The following is a 21,215-nucleotide window of genomic DNA, read 5'->3' on the forward strand; positions in this document are numbered from 1 at the left end:
TCTGGTATCTGGGCTGAGAAAAATAGAATGATTAGGCAAACTATCAAAGCAACAACATTAACTAATAGTTATTTGAACTAATTATGGTTAAACCTATAGGTAACACTATGTCAAATACTGAAGGAGCTTAGTATTTTAAATACGCCATGATAGCCGCGTATGGAAGACATGAGTGTTTGACCAATTCTATGAGAAAAAACAGGAATGTGTATGACATCTAGGAGAGGTAACCCAACAGGAATGTATTTATCATGCATAGTGAAATGTGCATAATGTGTAAGTAGTTTGATTTAATCAAAGCGTACTGTTGGCATAGCAACTCTATAAGAAAAGGAGAGTTTACCTCCATTAAGGAAGACCAATCCAACTTTGTAAAGATTGAAAACACATAGATAGAACGATGATAATCCAAGCATGATAGAACTTCTGCAAGCTAGAGAGTAGCGACTCACCTACCATGAGCATGTGTCTCTTTTCCCGATTCCTGTGCATATTTGTCTAGCCAAAAGGTATACGTCCCTGGATCATTCTGAATAATCTCAAACTGTATGTTTTCACTGAACCAATACACTATACACACCTAGTAGAAAGGACACACCAGATTAATATCCAGCTAAAGTATTAAACTATCAATACTATTATCAGAATAGGTCTAAAAGGAACAAGGATACAAATTACATAAGGACCATGTTTAGTCTCTTGCTTAATAAATATGTCATGAAAGGAAGTTGATAACAGTGAGTGTAATCTGGGTTGGCATCTGAAAAAACAGGAAACAAAGATCAATAATTTATCTCTTTATGTCAATAGGACACATATTAGGGCAAGCGACATGTGCACATGTTTACACTATTATGCAAAGTGGTATTCTGTTGGTCCATGTGATGGTTATAGACATACAGTCATATAAAGATAGGTAACCTAAAAGACACAAACTCAAACAATAGCGATGAAGGATAGTATGCTATTGCTATGCATAGCAAGTAAGCAGCTATAGCAAATATATTAGAAGTAGCTAAAACCCTACTATAAATAGGGCATCAAACCATTTGAAAACCTGTAAATAAAATAGCGTAACCATATTGCAGCATAGAAATTTGCTTATAGGAGGCTATACATAATAATGACCAAAACGATCATCTAATGGGATGGCTTTGCAAACTAAGTAGCACTATATCTAAAAGTCATTTTGTGCAAGCAAACATCCACATTAGCTTACCAAATCAGGGAAAAAATATATATCTTAGCAGCATAAGAGAAAGTTGGACCTTCCCAAGTAGACAGAACCATGACTTCTAGAATCATAGGCACAATGAGCCGAAAGTAAATATGTGTTTTACCTCCAACGTAGAAAATGGACATAGCTAAATAGTATCATTAAGCAGACCTAGTGAGAGTGAAAATTTGAGATGCAATGTATCTCGGGACAAATATTACATGTTATGGATTGTTTGTCTTATCATTAAGCAGCTTGTTTTGATTCACCCATTAAATTGTTAATGAAATCTAAACTGCCTAAAATCTCGTTAAGAAGGGCTAAAAATTGTCAACCACTAAATTGGAATAAAAGGTCGAATGATGCAAAGAGTGATTGAAGAAGCAAAATACCGAGATAGGTGAAGGGAGCATGTCAGCTCTTTAGTAGTGTCCTCTACATGGATCATTTTATGGAAATATCTCGATGGCTCAACCCTATACCATAAGAAAAAAATTTAGTAGACAGAAAAGATAAAACACAAAAATAATCGGTGCATCCACAAATATAGGAATATATAATAATGGGTGAGGGATGCAGATTTAAGGTAGTATATAGTTAGTGGGTGAGGAATGCAGATCTAAGGTAGTATAAAAAACATAATCACCCAAACACAGGACTACAGGAGCCATCCAATAACATGAAAAGGATGCAAAGAAAGTCGAGATTGGTGGTCGCGTGAGAGCTGACCTTGATGGAAAGGACAGCTAGGGTTTCCATAGCGGTGCATGGGAATAGGGAGCAGACGCGATGGGTACCGACCTAAGTTTGTGCCGCCGCCGCTGCCACCACCACCACCAGGGCCACCGCACTAGCCATAGCACCATGAGCCGCCACCAACAAAGCCACGGCACTAGGGGCCACCGCCACCAGGGCCAACGTGGCCATCCGGAACAACGCGCCACCCACGCCGAGGTTGGCTGGCCCGAGCTCAAAATCCATGAGGGTAGATATCAACGAGCGCCGGGAGAGGGAAGCTGCGAGAGGGAGAGGGAGGGGACATTAGGAGCGAGAGGAAGAGACTAAGAGAGGAAGGGGGCCGGCGACGGGAGCGAGAAGCGGAGGAGTCAAGAGAAACATAGGGAAAAGTCAGACTGAAAGAGACGGGATTTTTGGCCACGGCCAAACCCACGCAAGGAAGAAGAGCGCTCCCCTTTTTTTTAACGCTCACCAACGCCGCGCCTTACAGGAACACATGGGATAGCCCTTCTCCTGCCGAGCGTAGCACTCTTAATAAGAGTAAATATAGAGCGCGAGGGCATTTGACACAAGTGCGTCAGTCATTTATTTAAATGTGCCAACCATAAAAGAGAGGAAACAGATTCTCCGTAACCCTAAAAGATGAAGAAAACTGATCCCACAACCGTAAAGACATGTGCGCCGTCGTCATCTCACATTGATCTGATAGGGCGTCACACATCTACCATCACCCTTCAATCCTAAGATGAGAATGCCAACCGTAAAAAGCTTATGTGATTGCTTCCTCAACCATAAAGACATGCCATACACTACTACAAAAAATCTTTACCGTGGCGTTTCTGTTTGGCCCTCGGAGGCGGGCGGGCTGGTGACCCGCCTCGGTTATTTCAGGCCGGGCCACCGACCTAGGAACCGTCTCAGTTAATATGCTAACTGTGGTTGTCACTGTAACACAACCGCCACGGTTAATTGCTTAACCGTAGCGGTTGTGTTACAGTGACTAGAGAACCAACGATATAGAGATGAACGGTTATAAGTTGTTGGATATTTTTTAAGTGAACATTATTTAGATGTGGTTTTTATGAATATTGTGTATATTCATGTAATATGAACTTAGTGTATGACATGAACCGTGCAATCATAAAGACGACATATGAATGGATGTAATATATGTGGTATGTCTTTTGTTTTGTATATGTTTCAATCTAACAAGTTTTGATTTCAAATTTGAAAATAAATTCAAAAAAATATTTTTTATCTGGATACACTTAAAGGAGGCGGCAAACTACAAAAACCACCTCGGTTAATGTATTAACCGAGGTGTGCAACATAGAAAAACTGTCTCTTTTAATAATACATTAACTGAGGCGGTTCCTTCGTTTACAGCGCCCACCTCGGTTAATATAAAATAAGTGGTTGGCCAACCGCCTCGGTTAAGTCCACGATTAATCATGACCTTTGCTCTGAGGCGATTGATTTGCCCGCCGTGGTTAACCTATTTTGCCGTTTTGGTTAAAAATATTATAGTAGTGATACTTAGAAGTAAGATTCCATACTTAGTAGTAACTAGTAAGATTCTTTTACTACCCACGTTCCTATATTTAGAAGTAATATTTTCTTCTCTTCCATAACTGAACATTCATGGACTAGTAGTAAAGAAAAGTTCTCTTCTGTGACAATTAGGGATGAAAATGGATCGAATAAGCGATACTATATTTGTTTTTATATTTCTAGTTGGATTCGGATTCGAATACGGATAATATCAATCACGTCACAGACTTTCTTTTTTATTAAACTTCTACCTTCTTTAATTATATGTATATAATCCTTACATATTTAAGATTTGTATGTATATATGCAGGCACCAAATGAGAGAGCTCTCAAGCAAAAATGACAATAGTATTGGGTTCGTTGACCCTTATATTGTTTTCAAGGCTCCGCAGGCAGTGTGGACAGCATCTCATGAGACATAAGTCCGCACCAATCTTATGAGGTTCTTTGTGAGCCAAAAAGAAAAACAAAAAAAATACTCTTTCCCTACAACTTTGAGTGAGTTATATAGTTATTAAGTGCATGTATATTTTATTTTACTTATTATTACTCGATTCAGGTTTTATATAATTATATGTCTAACTATATATATGTGTGTAAACAGTTTTCACTGCATACTCATAGTCATTGAAATTCCCAAGAACCGGTTGATAATCTATGACTTAATGAGAAAACCGTAAGAAAATTACCAAATGATAAACATTATTCTAAGGTACGTAATGTCGATCTCAGCTAGAAGAATATCATGATATGACTCTGTAACTATTAGTTGACGATCCACAATGGCTGTGTGTAGGGTTTGAGAAAGATTTATTGACCGTGAACATCTCATTGGTTGTAAAACGCCGCTTAATATAATTCATCCACAAGTAAGTTGTACTAGCTAGCAAACTTTCACTAACTTTTAGCTTTCTTATTGTCGTGGTTGTGAATCTTTTTTATATATCGTACAATGGTGTTTAAGACAAGAAGGGGGAACAACCTATGTGGATATTACGTGTGCAAATTCTTAATGGTACACGTCAATCAAACACCTATAGAGACGCTCAGAGTACGTTACATGTCTATTTTCATTATCTCCTAAATTATATTGAATAACTTAGATAACTAATACATTTTTTATTTTATTTCAAATTGAAGACGGAATGGTTGAGGGAAAAGGTTATGCAAAAAGACCGCATCAAACTATTCAAGAGACGATAGCAGGAGTCCTCCGCGAGCAAGTGATCAATCCAAACAGCGAGTTTTACTTCAACGGCTACGAATCTCTTATTCCAAACAACGATGATCAATTGTATCGGCTTTAGAGATTTGGACAAAAAACTCTATGTATATATGTGTTACGAATTTTGTACTTATAAAACTATATATAAAGCTTTTTACATATCTATCTATTTAATTATTAATGTGGCCTATTCATTTTATTATAGGCAAAGCTTAATTATAGAGCTAAGCCTATAATAATATTTATGCTTAATATGCGTGTAATATATATATATTATTATATCAACAAAAAAATATGTATTGACAAACCTATTATTATTATATATAAACAATAAACAGAACCGAAGAAATGAACCAAAAAAAGAAAAAAAGACCCCTTTAACTACCAACCGGTGTTAAAGGGTTCTGCAACGTGGCAGCCCTGGCAGGACCCTTTAAACCGGTTGGTATAAACAACCGGTGTTAAAAGGGGGCTTTAACCCCGGTTAAAGGGTGGGGCCTTTAGTCCCGTAAGGGCAGCACCGGCTCGGGAACCGGAGCAACAGATCCTTCCGGACCGGTGTTAATGTCCGAACGTGCAGCAGTGACACGTTCGTATATTTTGAAGTACTCCCTCCGTTCCAAATTATAAGTCATTCCAAGAATCTTGGAGAGTCAAAGCATTTTCAAGTTTGACCAAAAATATAGAGAGAAATATAAAGATTTATGTCATAAAATAGGTACACTATAAAAATATAACTAACAAAGAATCTAATGATACTTGGTTGGTACCAAAAATATTATTATTTTGCTATATAAATTTGGTCAAACTTGAAAAACTTTGACTCTCCAAGATTCTTGGAATGACTTATAATTTGGGACGGAGGGAGTAATATTTTCTTCTCTTCCATAACTGAACATTCATGGACTAGTAGTAAAGAAAAGTTCTCTTCCGTAACAATTAGGGATGAAAACGGATCGGATACGAACGGATATCACCGATATTATATTTGTTTTTATATTTCTATTCGGATTCGAATTCGAATACGGATAATATCAACCATGTCGGATAAGATATGATTGGATGTCGACATCATAAATATACGATTTAAATATTTGGAAATGAATACAATATGATGTTAAATATTCAAACTTGGATACGGACAGATCTGGTCTCGAATACGGTCCGAAAATATCCGTACCGTTTTCTATACTAGTAACAACACATGGACTAGTAGTAAACACTACTTTCCGGTTGCGATGGATTTGAATTGGGGATGACTTTTATGATTGCGGGAGTGAGTATTCTTACTCTAGGAGTAGCTTTTATATGGTTGCAGGGTTGGATATCAAAATGTGGGAGTGAGTATCGCTGGTGAAATGAGTTTTTGGCCTTGTTTGGATCCATTAGCTGATACTAGTTAGCTAGCTTATATTAATTGAAAAGTATAAACAACTAGGAAAATTCAATACATATCCCACATTCTAAACTCTAGAACCAGTAGAAATATTTTTAGATCGTGAGATTAATAGCTAGCATTGAATTTTCTGCTACGTCTGGGAATCATCACTCGGACTAAAAAATAAGCGGAGGCCTGCTACTCAATGGGCCTTCATAGCACCTCGAAATAGGTCCATGTTCATTGAAATCCCTGGAGTATTTTGCCTAACTTTGATCGTGAGCCTCCCGACTAACCTGTCCGAATTTGCTCCAAAAAAAAAAGACTAACCTGTCCGAAAAAAAAAAGTTGAACCAGCTTGATCCGATCAGCGTATCGGATGGACTCAGGCCATAATCTTCCATCCATAATCCGATTCAATTCCAAAAGAAATTATTGATCGAGTACAGGAAAAATAAATAAAAATCTAGAAATAACCGGAGCTGACCAACTTAATATATCCACTGTCACACCCAATTTCAAGGAAGGAATTAAATACATAAACTTATATGTGCCCAGAGATCAATCACACATATAAATTACAAATTAAATACTATCATTACAGTATTTACATCAAACGTAGTTATTACAACACAAAGTTTGGGAGATCAATTACACACATAAATCACAAATTAAATACCGTCATTGCAGTGTTTACATCAAACGTAGTTATTACAACACAAAGTTTGGTACAACAGCGAAAGATAATTACGATAATCTAAGATAACTCTCTCTTAGCTCTCACACAGGAAAAGTCAACTGGTGAAGCACAAGCCTAATAGTCCTTCGGGTAGTCCTCATAGCTACCACCATCTGTTACCCATCCGGGATTTTTATCTAAAAAGAAATATAAACAAGCGTGAGTACATCTCGTACGCCACAAGCATAGCATGAGGATTTATGACGCTCAAACAGGCTAGACTAGGTTTACTACATCAGCATTTTAGTAGGTCAGCATTTTATCATTAATTATTATTAGGTTATGCTTAAGCTTCCAAATATCCCATATGATCAGTTATTAGAACCATAGAAAGTCATTAACTCTCATTAAAACATAATTAAACATCATCGTGTACCATAAAACCATCATTAGCCAGTTATTCTGTGAGTTTTCTGGGCCGCTCGTGACCGTGAGCACAACTGTTATAACAGTTATACACTCTGCAGAGGTCGTGCACTTTCAGTGTAAGTCGTGTTGCCCATATGCCCGAGGTCCGTCGACCCCTAAACACTACCAAGGTGAGCGGGCAGGGTACACGATGAAGGCCTCCATAGGCCTATTCTAACCAGTTAGGGCCGCGAGGTTTCCTCGGTAGGCAGATGTAGAAAACCCCCTTTTCTATGGCACATTTCCATCGCGGCTATACTCATAGAAACAGGGGCAACACTACACCCAAAGTGGCAAGTCCCTCTTGCGCCCTTTCGGGTAACCTCTAACGAGTTAGAAAAGATCATATTCCTGAGCTAAAGTCAGAGCCACGTGACTCTCCCGGTTGCACTGTAAGTCCCAGCTTTTGCCGACAGATAAGTCCTTACGGATGGTCTAGGACAACATGACCAACAGTCATTTGTACCGTAGCCCTAAGTTCCATTTACCATAATCATGTTTAATCAATTAACCATGGTTCCATAACTGATTTCAGTTCATATATGTAATTAGAGTTAGAGCACTAGCGCTTCTACCCATATGCAATAAAAACCCTCAGGTAACAAGGTAATCGTCATCAACAGCTAGGGTGTCCTTATAGTTTGCAATATTATTCACATGCAGGTAGAAATGCTTAAAATGAGTAGGACATCAAGGTAAGCTGTTGACGGGAAATAAGACCAAGTTGTATATCCTCAAAAGCCCATCAACAGTCCTCGATTGAAGGAAGATAAGCATCACATAAACATATTTATCACTAATAAAGTTCCACTTGTACTCTTAGATTGTTCAATGCAGGGAAGAAGGAAATGAGCCCTGTGAGCCCCATAACCTAGGTCGACCGACTGGGGTTTGGGCCCACCAGGGGCTCCCCTCCATGGCATGAGCCATGGCATACTCCAAGGAGTCAATCCCAACCCTTGGATCCAAGTGTGCTTGCTCTCTACGGTTCAAACACTTAGCACATGGATCCTTGGGCCTACATGGAAGCAAGCAATTGTGCAACTAGACTCAATTTTGGACAACACTTCACATGACAAGTGCGGACACCACCAGGAGGCCAAAGGTGGGCCAGGGGCTCCAAAGGTCGGTCGGCCGACCAATGGGGTGATGCCACCTGGCCCAACCTCCCACCGACTTAAGGATGTTCCAGAAGGTCAGTGGGACCCACTGTTAGCCAAAGGGTAGGTCGGCCGACCGACATGTGGGCCCCATCTGGAGTCGGTTCACTCCCACCGACCTTCCTCAAGTGTGGCAATGCTTCAACCGTCCATCTAAGGCAGTTAGAAGGTCGGTGCATCCAAGGGTGGAGAAGGAAGGAGCACGCGGATCGCTGATGTGGCACCCCCTCTCTCACCCCTATATAAGGAGGGGTCCTCCATCACACATCTCTCACATCTTCCATCTATCATTTCATTTCCAAATCCCACTTGGGAGATCAAGTGTAGTCTAGTCTAGTCTAGAGTGGGGGTTAGAGTCGAGTCGAGCGAAGCTCGGGTCTCCAGAGCTGTCTTCTGGAGAGTCTGGTATAGCTCTTGTACCTTTTCTCTTGTATTACATTCTTTATATTAATATAGTCTTTCTTTACTTTACTAAGTATTTACTTCAAGTCTTTACTTTGAGTATTGCTTAGTGCATTACTATACTTGTAGTAGTGTTGTGTCTTAGTCTTATTAGTGTGGTTGCCTTAGTTAGATTAGTGTCTTCAACACCTTGTGTGTGTTCCACTACCATTAGGGGATTTGGCTATTTATGTGATAGTTGAAGTTATAATACTAGTGTAAGTGAGGTGCTTAGGCTAGCGCTTACTAGTGGATGCCACCGTATCAAACGTGTTAGCGGGCGGTGGCGAAGTGTGACAGGCCTCTACTTCCCAGTAGGTTCTATTCACATCGGGTACGATCTGTAGGCACCCATAAGACAAAGGTCCGCTTGGATAGGAGTTTCGTCCTCCTATTGCAGTCGACTTCCCACCGCACAAGACTGTTTGGATACTAGTCTAGTTGAGTCATTTACATTGATTAGGATTAGAACACAGAAGTAGAGTTAGATACATAGGAGTCCTTACTCACTCGTAGTCCTCCCACCTAGCTAGCTCACTACCAGTTATCTTTACTTACCTTTATCTGACTTATCTATTATTCTATCTTGCTATTCTTACCCCCCTATTTGCACTATTGAACTTAGATTGAGTAGACACAAACCACAGATATCCATCCATATATTTATTAGAGAGTCTTAGTCCGCTTCCCATGAGCGAACTATAAATTATGACACCGCAGATACTCATCACGGTTGAAGTGCTACATCGTTACCTGTGCTCTTGCAGAGTTACCTTTGGTACGTCTTGCGTCACTGCTAGAGTTTAGCATTGTTTAGCATTCCTAGAGCCGTTGCTCAGGGTAGCCGGACACCCTATCCTAGTAACAGCTCAGACTTGCATTTTAAGTAGTGCTGGTTAGGCGCCACCATTTCTAGATACTTGTCACATCTTACTCTAGCCGGTGTGCGTTAAGATTTGCCAACAAACATTTCTGGCGTTGTTGCCGAGGAAGCGTCGTACTAGGAATCTCTAATAAATTAGAATCCGTGGTCTACTCTAAAATCTAAGTGTCCATTAGTGTTAGGGGATTACCCTTCACTTGTCTTGTTTCTCGTTATCATGAATCTAGATAGTGCATGAGTGGTTTTCAATTGCCGCCAAACTTCATTGAAGATCCTGAGCAATTGTTGAGGAGAACTAGACGCCGTCTGGTTTCTCCTCAAAGATTCATCTCAGAGACCGAACCGCTCATGGAAGGAAGTCCTGCACTAGTTGTTGAGGCAGTCATGGCCCAAAAGACCATCGATGAGTTCTCATCCCCGTCAGCTGACTTTGTCGCTACGGGCCCAAACCTAAACTTGGGCGATGCGACCTTTGAGCTCAAGCCTGCACTGATCAACATGGTGCAAGCCAATCTATTCTGTGGGAAGCCATATGAGGATGCCAATGACCACCTTCAACACTTTTTGGAGGTGTGCAACACTTTCACCGTCAAGAACATCACGGCGGACGCCATCCGCCTTCGCCTTTTCCCATTTTGACTCTTGGGGAAGGCGAAGCAGTGGTTCTATGCCAACAAGAGCGAAGTGAGGACTTGGGACAATTCTGCCAATGCTTTCCTCAAGAAGTTCTTCCCAGCGGGCAAGACCAGTGCCCTATGTGGGAAGATTTCGAGCTTCCAGCAATAGTCCGACGAGATGATTCCTGAAGCATGGGAACATCTCAATGAGTACATTCGTGCCTGTCCTCACCATGGGATAGACGAATGGCTCATTATCCATGGTTTCTACCATGGGCTGACCAGCATGGCCCGTAGTCACCTTGATGCCTTAGTTGGAGGGGCATTCTTGCAGATAAATATCAAGGATGCCAAGGACCTCATTGAAAAGATGGTCATCAACCAAGGATGGAATGAGGAGCGCCTCCAGCCCAAGAACAGAGGTGTCCACGCCCTCAATGAGGTGGACATGCTCTCTGCCAAGATGGACCTCCATATGAAGAAAACAGAGGAATCTTCCTGTAAAAAGGGAATTGAGGCCATCCAGACCCCTACCGCTGTTCATGTTGTGGAAACTGATCCATGGTGCGAGGTATGCGGAGGAGATGATCACTCAGGCAATAACTGCCCTGAGACCCAGGAGGAGGTGAACTACATCAACAACAACTTCAACAATGGGAACTGGCCCCAACAACAACAATGGAGTTCACGCCCCTTCTACCAAGGCCAAGGTATGGGTTACAATAATAATTCTGGTAGTTCCTTTGGTAACCAACCTTCTCTTAGAGATCTTGTGCTAGGCCAAACTAAAATTAATGATAGTATCAATAAGAGAATTGTGGCTAATGACAAGATCCTAGAAAGCCTTAGTGAGAAAATGGATAGCTTTAATTCTGCCATTAAGAATCAATTGAGCTTTAATAAAAGGTTAGAAACACAGTTAGCTCAATTAGCTGCAGTTGTCCCATCATATGAGCAAGGTAGGATCCCAGGGAAACCTAAGGACCCGCTTGAGTCTGTTAAAATAGTCTCTACGAGGTATGGTAAGCCCCCGGTTTGTTCAAATTGGGGATATCTCCTTGATCCCCCATTCATCACAAAGAAGGACGACCCAGGCATGCCGACCATCACTTGCGAGATTGGACCACAGCTCTTCCACAATGTCTTCTGTGACCTTGGATCAAGCGTCAACATCATGTCCAAGGTAATTTATGAAAATCTGTTAGGGTGCGTTTTGCTCCCTACCTTTATGAGATTGCAGATGGCAGACCAAACCATTCGGTTCCCCGAGGGAGTCGCTAAGGACATCTTGGTTAAAATCCAAGATGAATATGCCCCTGCCAATTTCGTCATCTTTGACATGGGGGCAAACATCGACGTCCCTGTCATCTTGGGACGGCCATTCCTAAACACGGTGAACGCCGTCATCTACGTCGGGTCTAGCCAGATCCATCTACAGTTCGTAGGTAAGAGGATCAAATGTCCTTTCAATGGCTATAAAACTAACATGCAGCCGAAGGACACGAAACTGGAGGAGAAACCTCCTGGCAAATCCCGCCAGAGGTACAACAAAGGCAAGTTGGCCAAAAAGGCCGAACAAAAGGAGGAACCCGCCAAGCAAGTAGAACATTCCAAAAAGGAATGGCGGGAGAAGGAGATGCTTGCACGGTCCCCATCTCCGGGACTAACCGAGGCGTCCACAGAATGAAACCCGGCAGAGAGGTCCTGCTCTATGGACCTAAAACATGGAGCCTTCCACTGGCCAGGTATGTCAGTAGTTATCTCATATTTATTTTCTGTACTTAAACTTTGCTTTTCAATTGCATGCTTACTAAAAAAATGCAATTTTTATTTTTGACCAAATAACTTAGATATAAATAACAAAACTTGAGAAGAGTGATTAGAGAAAAGGTGAGCTGGTAGGGCCACCATTGCCAGGTCGGCCGACCTGGCTTTGTGGGTCCACTACCTCTCCCTCCACTCTAGCTAGAAGTATGAATCCTAGGAGTGGCAAAGGATGCCCTAGAGCTCCCAAGGGCAAGTGAAAGGTCCTTGTTTGGTTTTGGTAATTGAGTAACAACTTAGGTGGACTAATAGTGTTTATGTGAGATACACAGGAGATTAGTCCACAGGTGATGATGTGATGATGGAGGAGCTCATTGCATATGAGACATGACATGGAGTCATGTGACCAAGGTGGAGAAGATCAAGATGAGGCTTGGCTCGATGGACCAGTTGCAAGAGTGAAGAGCAAGTCGGAGGCTTTGAAGCGAGGGACCGCGTGTGACGGTGAAGCTTGAGCAAGACTTGGTGCCGATGGACCGAGGCAACGGTGAAGAGCAAGTGAGGTCAAGATCAATGAACCAATATGGTCACGTGATGATATCAAGTGGATCATATCATTTGGTGATTAGTTGGTGCATGTGTTGCATCAACATTGGAGGAGATGGAATGGAAAGCGCAAGGCAAAGGTATAACCTAGGGCTTTTTCATTTCACCGGTCATAGGTGTGTAGACAAGTTTATGACCGGATTTAGGATAGATGGCCGTACTATCAAGGGGGCAAACTTGTTTGCATATCGGTCATCTAGGGCCACTTGAGCGATCTAACTTTGCATACGTGTTAGGATCGAGTGGCGTGGCAAGTTTGAGAGGCTAACTCCTTTGGGAAAATGTTTGTGAAATGCTAACACACATGCACATGGTGGTGTTGGCACATTTGCAAAGGAGGTGGAGTTCCTAGGGTTGAGAGGGGTGTGGGTTCCTCTCTCCCTCCCGCCGAGCTTGCAAGGCGGGATTTGGTGCTTTTGAGAAAATTAAGTGTATATTTTCTATTACGCCGGTGGGAAATTTGGAGACTGGACGCACTCCGCGGAGGCACCGGACGCTGGCCTTTAGCGTCTGGTGTACTGTTGGGTCTAACCAGAGGGAGCAGAGTGCACCGGACGCACTGGAGTGAGTCCAGTGCTCAGCGTCCGGTGTGCGGGCGTTTTGTGACCCTCTCTGCGCATGGGTCAGGTGAGCACCGGACGCTACCGGTGCTTAGCGTCCGGTGACCCTGCAGGTTTGTGGAGCTCTCTGCGTATGAGTCCGGTGAGCATCGGACGCGTCCGGTGTGGACCTGTAGAGCGTCCGATGGTGCTGTGTCAGGCACGAGCGCGTGGTAGCCGTTGGCGGCAACAGTCGATTTCAAACGGCTACTGACACGTGGCTATCGCCTGAGCACCAGACGCTGGGGTTGAGCATCTGGTGGCCCCCTGCAGCGTGTCTGGTGCCCACGTGTTTTGCCCAGTGAAGAGGCAATGGCTAGTTTAGCCCTTAGGGCTATAAATAGAAGTGGTGGCCGGCCTCGGCTGGTGCTGAGCACCCTTGGGACTTAGTGTCCATGCTTGGGGAGTGCTAGGAAAGCCTCTAACTCACTTGTGCTTGCAAGAGTGCGAATCAATAGCGAGTGAGTGATTCTAGTGCGTTGTATTGAGAGATTGCATCGAGTGGCACTAGGTGTTTGTGTTGCAAGCCGGTGATGCTTGTTACTCTTGGAGGTTGCCACCTCCTAGATGGCTTGGTGGCTTGTGACTCCGTCGAAGCATGCAAGGAGATTGTGCGGTGCTCCGGAGAAGAGATTGTGAGGGGTACGGCGCTCACCCCATGGGGATCGCGAAGAGCAACTCTAGTTGAGCAAGATGTGAAGAGCGACAAGTGGTCTGACCGAGTCAAGTGCTAGAGCTTGTGGTAAGCACTCCACGTGGGAGAGTGTGACTTGCGGGTCACCACTAGCAAGGGGACCAGCGGCAACCTTAGAGCTTGTCTCAACGGGGACGTAGCTTGGTGGCAACCAAGTGAACCTCGAGAGAAAATCATCGTGTCAACATTGTTCTTCCCGTTGGTTTGCAAGTCCCTAACACAAGCTTGTTCTTACATTCATATACATGTGCTTGTGTAGTTGCTCTTGTAATTAGTTAGCTTGTGTAGCTTGCTAGTTACCTTCCTACTTGTGTAGCTAGAAGTAGTTCCCCTACGTGACTAATTTGGTTTGTGTAACCTTGTTAGTCACATTGCTTAGTTTGTGTAGCTAAGTATTTTTCGTTCTCTAATTTGGCATTGGTTGCCTTGTTTTTGAACTTTGCTAGTGAGCTTAGGAGCTTTGTGCTTTTGCTTACTAGTTGTGTAGGAGCTCCCTGGTCATGCAAAGTACTAGTGGCATAGGTTTGTGTGATCTTGCTCCTAGAATTGGTTAGGTGAGCTCTTGCTAAGGTAGCACCTTACTTACTTTTTAGGATCTCTTCAAGGTGCTAGAGAACTTAGATAGAGGTGTGTAGTTGTTGATATTTGGTAACGCAATCAGAAATTGATCCGCAAGCGCACGGATATCGGTGAGCACTTCACCCGGGATGTTATCCAGAGTATCGTATTTATATTTTTACCACTAGGAGAAAGCGTGCATCTGACTAACCAGGTCTATTACTACTAACCTTTAGGCTACAACCACTATGACTCGATGTGAGTGATTGTTGACGGTCCTTAAGTATCAAATTTAATTAACAAATAAACAAAGAAAAGGATCCAAATGAAATCAACATCTAGACTTAGGGTTTTATGTGACAGAATTCCACAAGTTTTAGTGTTTGTCTATTTCTGCAGGGGGTTATCAGGAAATACGGAAGAAAGACCCACACGTCGGGATTACATAGAGATATCAACGTGCCGCGCAATTATCTTACATCTAGAAGACTCCAGAAGCCACGGGAAGGAAGCAGAGGCCGAACGGGGCCAGGCACTGGGCGCCCGCCCAGTTGCCCTGGGCACCCGCCCCCTGTTGGAGTCCAAACAGGACTCTCTTTCGGGATTAATCTCCACCGACCTAAAGGATCAAGGATAATCGTTCAATCAATGTCGGTTTGATCCAACGGCCCATATTCACTTGAAGGGACTATAAAACCAGACCCCCTGGCCCCTGGAGGAGAGAGCCTCTCAACCCTAATTCATTATTCTCAAGGGAGAAGAAGCCCCTGATCAAGCCTAGAGCCACCACATCAATTAGACATCTAGATTAGCATAGCTACATAGGATTAGAACTAGAAGGAGTCAATCTTCGATTGGTTTCCGGATCTGTCAAGAGGATTCTTGGTAATTCTCTAATTGTGCTTCTAATTGTTCTTCTAATTATCTTTGTTCTTCAATATTATGAATATGACTTTGTTCTACTTCAATATATTGCTTATGACTTTGCTCTACTTGCTTATATTCAAGATTATATTGTTCTTAGTTTATCATAGTTATGTACTTGGCTTAGTTAGATTGGATCTATATACATGTTTAGGATCGTATAGCGTTTATCCATCGGATCCATGGGTAAATGATAGGTATTGTGTAGGCGTGGTGCTTATACCGTACTTATCTGCGATTGTACCCAATATGCCAGATCGTGGGGTAGTTCGTGATAGTGACAACTTCATTGATTCTTATCTAGTCCCCTCTCGTGTATTGGGCTGGCAGAGCAACATTATTACAGGGGAGTGATTGCTATGTTTCTCATTTACCTTGCTAATATCACTATGCATGGGCGTAGTCTTGTCTCGCAATGATTGCTAAGTATGCTTGCACTAACTATGATAATGCTAGACTATATAGTTGAGAATAACTTAGGAAATATTCTTGTAGTTCGTTCTAGTTCCATGCTAACGACTTTCTAGAGTATCTAATTGAGGTGCTTATCATATTTATTATGTGGCTAAGTTATGCTGATCAGATTAATTATCTTTGTCACTATTCATTATTTCATATATCTTTTATGTGACACTTATCCCTGTATGAAAGAGTGAGATAAATGTTCTCAATTATACATGCAATGATAGATACTCAATCTCATATTCTATTCTGTAATCAATATTGATGATTGCTAATCCCTTCCTAGTGGTAAAAATATAAATAACGATACCTGGATTACTTCCCGGTTAAAATGCTACATCGGTATTAATCTGTGCGCTTGCAGATCCCATTCATTATTTATTTAGAAGAGCAATTGCATATTTCAATACCGCGTCTCTCATGTCATGTTGGGGATGACAACTTGGCTTAAGTGGTATGAGGAATAGGTTTGGCATTTTTGGCACCGTTACTAGAATTAGAAAACTAAGTCTACTTTTGGTAATGATGTTAAGAATATCCAACAAGCATTTTTGGCACTGTTGCCGGGGAAGGTTGATTACTAATCAGGAATGGATATAAATTTTCAAGTTATCATTCGCATCACTAATGTGATTGAGCTTATCTATTCTCTCATACAGTTTTACCCCGATATTTTTCTATTTTTTTATCTTATGCAGGGGAATGTATGAATAGAAGACATCTTCCAGGAAATTTTGTTGACAATCCCGAAGCGTTATTCAGAAAAACTAGAGCCAAGCTCAAGAGGAGATCATCAACACTTCAGCTAGAAGCTTCATCCAATCAAGAAGATCACCGGAACTTGTCTTCAGAATTCGAAGCCATGGCGAACAAATCGATCCGCGAGTTCTCAGCTCCCACTACGGACAACATCCGCACTGGACCTGCTGCAGAGATTCGACGGCAACTTTGAGCTCAAGCCTGGACTTATCAATATGGTGCAATCCAACCAGTTCTGTGGGAAGGCACACGAAGATGCTAGTGCTCATCTCCAACACTTCCCGGAGATTTGCAACACATTCACCATATCAGGAGTCCCCAGAGATGCTATACTACTTCGCCTCTTCTCATTCTCACTGTTAGGGAGAGCGAAGCAGTGGTTTTACGCTACAAAGGAGAAGAATACTACGTGGGCACTCTGCTCAACAAACTTTCTGGCTAAGTTCTTTCCCATGGGCAAGACCAATGCTCTCTGTGGGAAAATTACAAGTTTTCAGCAACAAAATGATGAATATGTTCCAAAAGCATGGGAGCCTTGCAAGACTACATCCTAGAATGTCCCCATCATGGAATGGAGAGTTGGCTACTGATGCAGACATTTTATCATGGGCTTGGCAACAGTGCCCAAGAGACCATGGATGCTGCAGCTGGAGGAGCATTCCTCTCACTCACCATATCACAAGCCACAGCTCTTGTTGAGAAGATGGCGTCCAATCAAGGCTAGAATGAAGAAATGACCCAGACACGCAAGAAAGGTGGAGGTATGCATCAGCTCAAGGAGGTAGACATGCTGTCTGCAAAGCTAGACTTGCTCATGAAGAACCTCGATGATAGAGCTGGAGACAAGAAAGAAGTTATGCACATCTACAACTCTCACATGACTTGTGATGAGTGTGGAGATACTGGACACTCAAGCAATCACTGCCCTGAGATGCTTGAGGATGTGAACTACATCAACAACAACTACTACTACTACTACAACCGTCCTCAACAAAATCAAGGTTGGAATCAACAGAGGCCTAATTACTCAGGTAATTATCAAGGTAACAATTCTTACAACAATAATAATAGATTTCCACCTCTGAGAGAGTTAGTGTCTAATCAAAGAAAGCTAATGGATAACTTATCTAAGAAATTGGCATCTAATGATAAAATGCTAGAAAATATAAATAATAGAATGGATAATTTCTCTACTGCCATCAAGAATCAAATTAGCTTTAATAAAATGATTGAATCTCAGTTAAATCAAATAGCGGCTGCTGTTCCTGCTACTAACCCCGGTATACCATCACAACCGGAAGGATTAGAATCTGCAAATCTTGTAGACATGTTTGATGCAGGTAATAACTGGAGTAACCCCGTCACTGAATTCACTACTGACCTTCTGCCGGTCAAGAGAGGTGATCCAGGACGCCCCGTCATCCCGATCTCCATCGGCATGGTGGACGTCCTAGAAGCACTATGCGACTTTGGCTCTAGTGTCAACATTATACCCTGGGTACTCTATGAAAAATTCTTTACATATCCTTTATTAGAAACAACCATGTGTTTGCAGTTTGCAGATTAGACAATAAGTTGCCACAAGGGAATATTGAAGAACCTTTGTGTCCGAGTTGGTACCTTGTATGCTCTAGCAGACTTCGAGGTGATAGAGACCGGTAATGATGAGAGAGCACCCATCATCTTAGGGAGGCCATTCTTAAACACTGCGGGAGCTGTCATCTACGCTAGTGCTGCCAAGATCAGTTTCTACATCAAAGGGAGAAAGTAGACATTTTTCTTCAAGAACAAGACTACACAAATCCCAGATCAATCCAGACGTGAATCAAGGAAGAGGACCAACAGGAGGAACAAGAACAAGCAAGTGTGGACCGAGTCAGCTAAGATGGTCACTGCAGTTCATGGAGGTCAAGATCATCAACTTAAGTCACCGTTTTTGACCAAGAAGGATGACCCAGGAATGCCAAGCATCTATTGCTCCATAAATGGATATAACTTCTACAAGACGACTTGTGACATTGGATCGGGCGTCAACATAATGGTCGCAGTCACCTATCGGCTCTTGTTCGGAACCATGCCCCTAAAACCAACATACATTCAGCTCCAGATGGCAGACCAGACTTTTCGAGAAGTCAAAGGAATAGTAACTGATGTCCCAGTCAAAATAGACGATCATTTTGTCTACACAGACTTTCAGGTTATTGACATGGGAGAAGACGAATACGATCCACCCATCATCCTTGGAAGACAGTTCCTCAGCACCGTTAAAGCAATCATCTACATTGGAACTGGAGAAGTCCATATGCACTTCCCCTCAGAGAAGGTACGCCGCTATTTTACTGACCCTAACTATATCGTTGAAGAATCTAAGTAGGTCAGAAAGCGACGCAACCGCAACCAGAGGAGGCAAATTATTAATGACGGATGGGCAGACTATGAAGGAGAAGTTGTAAGGTCAGAAGATATACAATTTAAACAGAACTATCCTGAGGAGACCGTAGCACCGAGTCAGGTGTGGAAGGAGAAGATAACCATACATGAAGAGGAGGCGCTGCCGGAAGTATCGACTACGCCACCCAACGAATCCTAGGACAATTGAAGAAAATGGAGAGTCCCGTTCGGAGGACTTAAAAACACTGAACGCCTTGCCAAGAGGTAAACTTGGTAGTTATCCTTTTTCCTTTCAATTATTTAAATAGTTTGTTTAGTTAATTATGTTTATACTATCCTAAAAAGAAAATAAAAATATTAAAAAATAGTAAGCCCCATGTGAGTATACGAGTGGCATAAAACCCATAAGTACATTCACTGTGGTGGCATAAAAATAAAATAAATATTTCTTTTCTGCTTTATAAAATGAAAATATAAAAATAGGGAGTAACCTTTATTGAGGAAGCTCAACATGATAAAGGCTAGATACTTATGCTAACACTTAATAAGTTCCACAAAGCTTTGTTGTCTATTTGAGCTCCACAGAAATCAAGAATCAAGAAGACTAGCAGACGGAGGACATTCTAATCGCTGTCAGAATGCTGCTGACTTTCAAATACACCTCTGCCACCTGCTAGCTACATCAAGAGAAATTACGTCAAAATTCAGCTTGGGGGAGAGCACCCCCATTTATCCGGTTAAGTATTTCTATCTATCTTTACACTTATATTATATTAGAATATAAATATACATAAACCAGGAAAAACCAAATAAAGATTTTATGCTTATATAAATATATGTCTTTTGCTTAGTGTGTTTAATAAATAAATAAATTGGCTATGCTAAACTGTATCTAAATAAAACTCTAGCATGCATATGATGAATAGTTGCTCTGTCTAATTTGCAAATTTGAAGTTCTCTCACTAGTTTAGATATAACTGTTATAATTTAAAGCTTGCTCTAAACCTAAACTTGTGGGATGAAAACTTGATCTGAAGTCTAAGTTGTTAACGGATAAGATATGGGAAGGTTGAGATGCTGTTTATCTGTTCCTAGAGATGCTAGAATTTTGGAGAATTTTATCTTTTAAATTCTTTAAAATATCACATGATGAGTTCCTGTATGGTGAGAGTTTAAATTTCTACCACAGCCATATATATGTCACGGAACCGTCCAAATTATAAGAGCACAAGTACAAAAACAATCACCGAAGCGATCAATTTATCATACTTGAGCCCATATAACTCCGGTAGTCCAACAAAATCACGAGGGATTTCAAACCAACCAACATACAAGCCAAGATCGTAGTGATTCAACATAACAAGTCACACGTTACATGCATTTCACAAGTAGTTCAAGTATATCGGAGTTTGATAAGGTTATTACAACTCAAGTTTACAAATAGCGGAAGCAAAGTAATTTGAAACCAATATCACTTTTATTTCAAATACATGCCAGTACCATGGTCCATTCCAACAAAAGCATCATAGATGAGGTAAGTAGGAAGGATCATGCCCATGATCTTACTCCTTCCCTAAAGCAGGAGTCATCCAAATCTTGCAGTAGCTATGATACATCACAACCTGCAACAAGTGGGAATAAACCCTGAGTACGAGAATGTACTCAGCTAGACTTACCCGTCATAAACCAGAAATAAATGACACCAAGGAGTATGCAAGGCTGATATATAAGTGGAGCTTGTTGGACAACATTTTGCATAAAAAGCTTAAGTATAAATAGTTAAACCTTTCTTATTTAGCATCCATTTAATTCTCATTAACCTATCAACTAGATTAGCACCTGTACTATAGCAATCACTTGATTAATATCAATCAATAATAACCATATCAGGTTTATCAAGGCCGTGATCATCATCATCATCATAGAACCATTAAGTTATTTAGTGAATGCTACGTTTGCCGCTGCTCTGTCAAGTTCTCACTATCCGGGAGAGACGGCGATTCGAATCGATTCCTATCCAGCTGGAGGGGTATTCCTAGCACTCACCCAAGCATCCCCCGTCGGAGAGCCAACGGGTCACCTTTGGTACGACTCGGGAATCG

The sequence above is a fragment of the Sorghum bicolor genome, chromosome 9, assembly GCF_000003195.3.
Source record: "Sorghum bicolor cultivar BTx623 chromosome 9, Sorghum_bicolor_NCBIv3, whole genome shotgun sequence".
Taxonomy (NCBI): domain Eukaryota; kingdom Viridiplantae; phylum Streptophyta; class Magnoliopsida; order Poales; family Poaceae; genus Sorghum; species Sorghum bicolor.